The sequence below is a fragment of the Podarcis raffonei genome, chromosome 15 (genome assembly GCF_027172205.1).
Source record: "Podarcis raffonei isolate rPodRaf1 chromosome 15, rPodRaf1.pri, whole genome shotgun sequence".
NCBI classification, from domain to species: Eukaryota; Metazoa; Chordata; class Lepidosauria; order Squamata; family Lacertidae; genus Podarcis; species Podarcis raffonei.
In genome coordinates this window covers 42,473,686-42,480,935 of record NC_070616.1, presented here as the reverse complement: position 1 = coordinate 42,480,935, position 7,250 = coordinate 42,473,686, and positions in this window count along the sequence as shown.

Here is a 7,250-nt window from a genome sequence, read left to right as displayed (position 1 = left end):
TTTTTTGCTACTCGGAGGAGGGAGGATACTGAAGTCCTGTTGCCAACTACTAGAAATCCGATTCAGCCAGGTTTCTGCCTTGTGAGACTTGTAAGGTGTCAGTGCCTGGACCCTTTTAAACCCTGTTTAAAAAATCAAAACAAAAAACAGATTCCAAGAATGCTGAATTATTTGCCCACCACAACAAAATGGCATACATTCATGCACAGCCCTTTCAATAGGCAATAGTTTTAAGAGGATCTGAGTTCCAAATGCATTGTAAACAGCGCTATTCTGTAGTTCTCTTAGCAATTTACTCTAAAGGAATAATTACTTTCCATGCCTAGCCTCAAATCCTAGATCATTGGGATCAGTACTGTTTTTCTGCTGCTTTCAGAACCAGGTCCTGCTTCTCCCTCTAATCTGTACAACATGCAAGAAGTGGAGGTTTTATTGTATGTGTCCCTAATGTGTCCGTATCTAAAATATTGCTGCTCAGAGGGCTGGAAGAGGCATTCAACAGTTAATATTGAACAGCTTGTTCCTTTCTAGAAGTGGCTTGTAATTTTCATGCTCCGGCACCAAGCGGGAATGTAATCAAGATGAATGAAGAGAAAGGAAATCTAAAGTCTCAATTGTTTAAAAGTGGGCAATTTGTAGAGAAGGCAGTTCTGTTGGACGTGAGAGAGAGATTAAAGAAACTGCAAATTTAAATAGTGTCCTGGTGAAGGGTGAAATGTAAAGTGTACTGCATTGTAGTTATGCAACCACACAGAGATTAGAACTTTGTGTATGCTTCTACTCTCACCCTAATCCAAATTCTGTACCAAAATATCTCCAGCTTCATTCTCCAAATGTATGCAAACATTTTAATTTTCTTTGTAGCTAACTGGAACCATAGAATAGTGGAGTTTAGAGGGACCACAGATCTTTTGCCCAATGTGGAGTTCGAACCCACAACCTTGAGATTAAGAGTATCATGCTTTAGCAGCTCAGCTAAATGGCATGTGTGTTGTGTGAATTTGAACTTTTTGGGAGAATATATTTCAACTAAGAAACAAATGGGAAGGATAAGAACAATACATGGGAAGCACTGATGGGTGAGGGGTCAGTAAGGAATGTATGAGGAAGGAAATGTGACTTACCGGTAGTGATTGAATGGGCAGTATCAGTAGTCCAAGAGTTCACAGCTTTGCTGCCCTTGGGGGCACGAGCCCTTTGCAGGCACAGCTTTGCCTTGTTTTTTACAACCTTGAGAGCTCCCATCAGCCCCATCCAGGTGACACTAGTGAGGGATGGTGGAAGTTGTAGTTCAACCAAAGTTTGAGGACCTCAGGTTCTCCATCCCTCCTCTAGAGAGTTCATGGCAAGCTGTCCCTCTCTCTCAGCCCTGCCCCAGACTCCGTAATATGGGGATAAGGCTAGTGTACTTTACATAAGAATCTTGTAAGGATGACAACCAGAGAATGCATTCAAAGTGCACTGAACCTTTTAGCCTCTCTTACCCACTTTGGGTTATTGCAAGGATATGATGATAATAATAAACATTTGCATACTATCTAACATCACCACCATGTTATCCTTGCAATAATCCAAATAAACTAAGAGGCTTAAAAGATAAGTGACCAGCGCAAGAACACCCACTACTGAGCAAAGAGTTGAAGCCAGTTCCCCCTGCTCCAGTACTCCTTGCACTCCTTGCACATTGTCTTTGTCTTTATTTCTGGCCTGAGATTGACTATCCATGAGCTCTATTGTCCAAAGCTGGTTAAATTGGAAACCATGTGCCCTTTTGCCATTTTCTTTTTTAAAACGATCTTGTCTGCTGTTGACAAAAACGTCTCCGGAAATGGATCTATAATTGTGCTTTAGTCAAACTCCAATTTAACCAACAGTTGTTACCTTTTCTTGTTGGATGTAAAAATGGTGTTTTGATTCCCCCCCCCCCCCGGATTTCAAAGGAAATCTGTGGCTGGATGCACATTCCTCCCTACTATGACAGAGGCATTATTGCCTGTGCTCTAGACCCCCAATTCACTGTAATCTCTCCTACACATGTTTCTGTGGGTGTTTCATTGTGCTTAAGACCTGCTTGATCAGAGAGGATTGTGGGCACAGCGTCTGCACACCAGAGGGAAGGACGCCTGTATGGCAGCTTTCACAGCTTTCCTAAACTTTCCTAAAGCCTTTGATGTGCCATCCCTGTATATTAAAGGCAACACATCAGATGTAGAAGCTTTCTTTTTTAAAAAGAAAAAAAGAAAAACTCTTCAGATGGTTTGGTTTCAAGCCTTTGGCATAACATCATTGCAAGATGCCCAAGTCGGTATACCTGTTACAGAGAGATCGTGCCCACAGCTGGGTTCAGTTCTTCAACATTCTTCTTTTTGTCGGCAAAGTAACCTGCATTCCAGAACCAAATCACCTTGTTCTCACTTTAAAGAATCTAGCCACTCTTTCAGATCACTGGGAAGGAAGATGTACAGTTTTGCAGCTGAAAAGAGGTCTGGCTGAGAGGCTGTTTTCATGCATGGGGGGGCTCCGTGGGTTGTCATTGGAGGACTGCTGTTTCCTTTGGAAGAGGGCACACATTACAAGCTCAGATTAAGGTCACTGTGAAGTGTTGCGGCAAAAGCCAGGGTAATTAGAGCAAGGATAGCACTGCAATCTTTTTCTTGGGGCTGGTTTCCAAGGGAAAGCTTTCACTGTGTCACTATTTTTCTAAAGGAACTTGCCAAAGTACGGGAACTGCCAAGCCTCAGAAGTTATTTTTCCTTACAATGAGCAAGTTGCTTCCTATAGGGTAGGTGCAATATGGCTTAGCTGTTGTGCTATGTGTTAACATGGCACACTTAACATGGTCCCCCCTCCTTTTTTAGAAAAAGTATAATGAGTATGGAGAGGTGGTTTTCTTAGGTAAAAAAGCCACCAATTTTCAGGAGAGAAAACAAATGCCTCCACAAGACATCATTAACTTCTGAAATTAAGTGTTCCGCAGTGTGATGTGGAGCGCAATATTTATTATTATATAAAGGGTTAGACAAGTTAGGAAGCTGGCCTTCAGTTGTTCATCTACCGCAGAACAGTCTGAGCAACAGCAGCACCAGGCTCTCTGGTACGAATCTCCCATATCTGCTATGTCGGGAGTGGGGCTAACCTTGGGGGGCTGTTTGCCAGCAGTGAATGTGGCCACCCCACAGAGACCTGGAAGGAATTTACTGTAACCAACGATCTGCAGGTTATGTGTTAAAGTGAACCTCTTGAAAAGCCAGCTCCCAGCACCAAAAGCATGTCTGTGAATTATAGCAGCGTTCAAGCACCTGAGAACTGTAGAATTGGAAGGGACCCTGGCGATCATCTAGCTCAACCACCAACCTGATTAACAGCCAGACACTACAGAGTTGTCCCAACGGGTTGGCCCACCCACCTGCCAAGTAAGGCATGCTCACTCATGACACCCTCTTGCCTTGCAAGACTGCCAAATGTGCAGGGAGAAGGCGTCTGTTCAGCAACAGGAGCACCACTGGGTCTTGGGTGACCCTGCTGTGCCCTCTGTTTGTGACTCTAGTTCCTCCACTCCCAGCAGTGGGTTGACACCTGCCCCCCCCATCCTGCTGCTATGCTTCTTTCCCTGGGAGAGAAGAAGAGAGGTGGGAATCCTGCTTCCCCAGCCATGGAGGGGGAGTACCTGTGTCTCTCCACCCCCCCAGCCTCTCTTCTCCAGTCTCCCCCCCCCATGTCATGCTCCTGTCCCCCCTCCATCTGCCAGCCTGCCATGCTACTCCTGAGCCTGGCAAAACCTCAAGATATTTGACATGAAAACTCTTCCATGTTGAAAATAACTCACTGCACATAGAAAACTAAGCTAACATTTAAGCAAGAGACTCTCTAGCACTCTGCCTGTTGTGATTTCACCCACAAGGTATAAATAGTTTTGGGGAATATTTAAAAATGTGGTCTTTACCCCAACCCTGGGTCTGCTGTCTCAAGTGGCAAGTCTATTCTGCCTCATTCTGCTATGCATGTAGACTCAGCATAGCTGTTAACAGTTCTTATGTCTGCCTCCCTGTATTTGGGGTGGGTGGGTGGAGGGGACATGAGTTATTTTTCTCTGTGTTGCTTTTGTTTTGTTTTAAGGGCCAAAGGGCACAGTATTTTTAAAAGGAACTAGTTCTAGTTCTAGTTCAGCATGTCCAAAAAGGAACTCATTCCAGTTTGCTTTTGGCCCTTTGCAAAACGAACTACTATAATTCAGTTCAGTTCAAGTTTACCCAAAGGATCCTTTGCAAATTTTGTTCTGCATTTTGTTCTACAAACTGTTGTGCTGAAGTAGAAAACATACGTACTTAAGATGACTAAGAAAACATTGAAACAAATGCAGGGTGGAATGTGAATTGTTTATTTTCCCTGACAATTACGATTTTTAAGCCTAACAGCCCCAAGAGTCTACAAAGTTTTTAAAAAATGGATAAGAGAATTATGTAGAAGGTGATCTAGAAAACATCTGAAGTTCTACCCCAAAACAAACTTAATTCACATCCAGTTTACCCAGCAATAATGGGAACTACTTTCAGGTGTAGTTCATATATTTTTGAACTAATTCAGTGAACATTGTTAGTTAATTCCAAGCTCTGATATTAGTTAATGGGCTGGGAAGGGGATGGGAATAGGCTCTGTATTCAGCTGGTAGAAAGAAGCTGAGTATATGGGGGACATTATATATGTAGCTGAATAAATTATTCAAGAGCCATTGTTTGAAGCTAAAACTTATTAAATAGACACTCATGTTCTCACTGATAACAGTTCCCTGCACTTAAAGATACGTTTCTTGATTTTTTAACATTTGTATACTGTAGTTTCCAGGGCATATTGTGACATAAAGCACAATAAAATAAAATTAGGAAAATTATATGCTGAAATTGCCAGTAGCAATCAATAGTAAAAAAGAGGTTTAAACAATTTATACTTTAAAAAGCCTGGGAGATTAAAGCAGGTTTTGCATGGCACTGAATTTTTATTATCTTTTATTTATACTTTGTATATAAGGTGAACTTTGTAATTCACACTTTCACAAAATAATGCCTGGACTGAAATGCTTCAAAATAAGCACTTCTTTGAAATTTTCAAGTAATGTGTAGGAAGTGCAGATAGTAGGTTGAAGTATACCTAAAAATGCATATATTGGTGAAGATAACATAACACAAATGCATTGGATGTGGAGAAAGAGGCTTTAAAAAAATGGGTGTATGATGCAACATTGTATACAAAAATGCATATACAATATTAGAAGAAATTTGCACTAAGATGCTGGTGAATTTTCATAAGGATTTTTTTAAAAATCACAAAGTGGCATGGAAATGTGGAAAACTGAGCTTAAGACTAGAAGAAGGAGAAACAGACACTGACAGATTTGCCCCTCACTCAAAAGGAAGAAACGCAAAGTGTTGGCGCCTGGGAAGGGCTGAGAATGGAAGGCTGACATGAGAGGAGAGGCTTCTGCAGCTGCCTTGGCTCCAGGCCTGGATGGTCACTGGTTTGGGTAGTGACTTGACCCTTTTCCTACCTTTCTTCTTCTACTGTGTAATAACATCCAAGCCCTGTGGGTCACATCGAGCCCTGCAGGAACCCAAGTGAAATTAGGACAGAATATGGGCCATTAATTTGAAGACTAACCTGAGCTTAAATGAGGTCAGTGCTGCTGATTCCCAGCCTTGTTTTAAAGTACTGCTGGCAGACTAGTGGAAGAGAATCAGTTTGGACTAGTTAATTGTGCCCTGGAACTTCAATCCGGCAGATATTGCAGAAACACCTGATTAACCTTAAATTCCGACCAATCTTCATAGAATCATAGCGCTGGAAGGGACCCACAACTCCCCTTCAATTATTCTATTATTGCTAATTTCACCTCAGGTGGGTGGTCCTGCGTACCTGACATAGTTGGCCCTCAGGGGTGGGGAAGGGAGATATGTCCTGAACTGTATTGAACCCACCATGCTCACCACTTCCTGCAGGATTTGGGAACTGGCTGGTGCACCAAAACGGAGCAGGATAGAACTTCCTGTGTCTCAGCTGATGTGCAGAGGGTTCAATCCTGCTTTGAAATCACTGCACATCATTTGATGCATGAGGAGCTATCCTACTTTATACAAATGCATCTGTACCTGCCCTGGTGCCACATATCACATCTGGTGTGAGGCATGTGGGCATGGTTGTGGGAAAGCAGCCCTGTGGGACAACTGGGAAATTCTGGTGGGCAAAGTCTGGCTCACAAGCCAGAAGATCCTCATCCCTGCTTTGGAGTCCAGCTAAATTATTGTAGTCTGGCCTTTTTGCTGGGTGTCATCTCTCCTTGTAGGGAATAAACTGTAGGAAGAGGCTGTGGGATTTCTTGCTTTAAAAGTTGCTTATGTTCACATTCATAAAAAAAAAAAGAGAAGGATCAGATTACTCAGTACTGAGGGAGATTATAAAAAGATATTTAAACTGAGTATACAAAAAGCCACACACAAAAACCCCACAAAACCCACATACCTGAAGCTTTTCTGCTAGGGATTATAGGTATAGAAATAATAATAGTAAAAAAAGATGGTCAAGTTGTTTATGTATGTAACTACAGCAGCTAGGTTCCTTTATGCTCAGAAATGGAAAGATGAAGAAGTTCCCACTAAAGAAGAATGGATAAGTAAAGTAATAGACTATGTTAAATCAGTGAAGCTAACAGCTAATGATTAAAAAATAAATAAAAAGAATGGAAGCTTTTCTCAGATTATTTAAAGAAATACTACAACATGAAGAACCTGCAAGCAGGTTTTGAACTATGAGCAACAGAACACTTAAAGATTATTGTGTTATGACTATGCTAAAAAAAGAGGTAAGACAGGCTGCAGCAAAGGGGGAGATAAGAAAAACATCACAGAAAATGGGATAATATAAATATAATATAAAGTCGATAATATAAATGAAATTTTAAAAAAATACTGAGGAAAGCAAATACCTACCACAGCAGCAGCAGCAGCAGCAGCAACAATCAATCCATTTCCCAATACTGTACATGTAAGGAATCCAAATACCACTTGGAAGAATATTCTTATTGGAAGTAATTGACTGGAGTTTATAGGAAATTCGGGGACCACAAACCAGAGCAGAGATTATGGGGCAAAAGGGAATGGGAGTCCGTAACCAAATTATTGTAATCCCTGTACTGACGGTAGCTAAGGGGACTTGTATTCTGCAAGGAATGGGGCCCCGGCTGCCTCTGTCCCCCCCCTTAA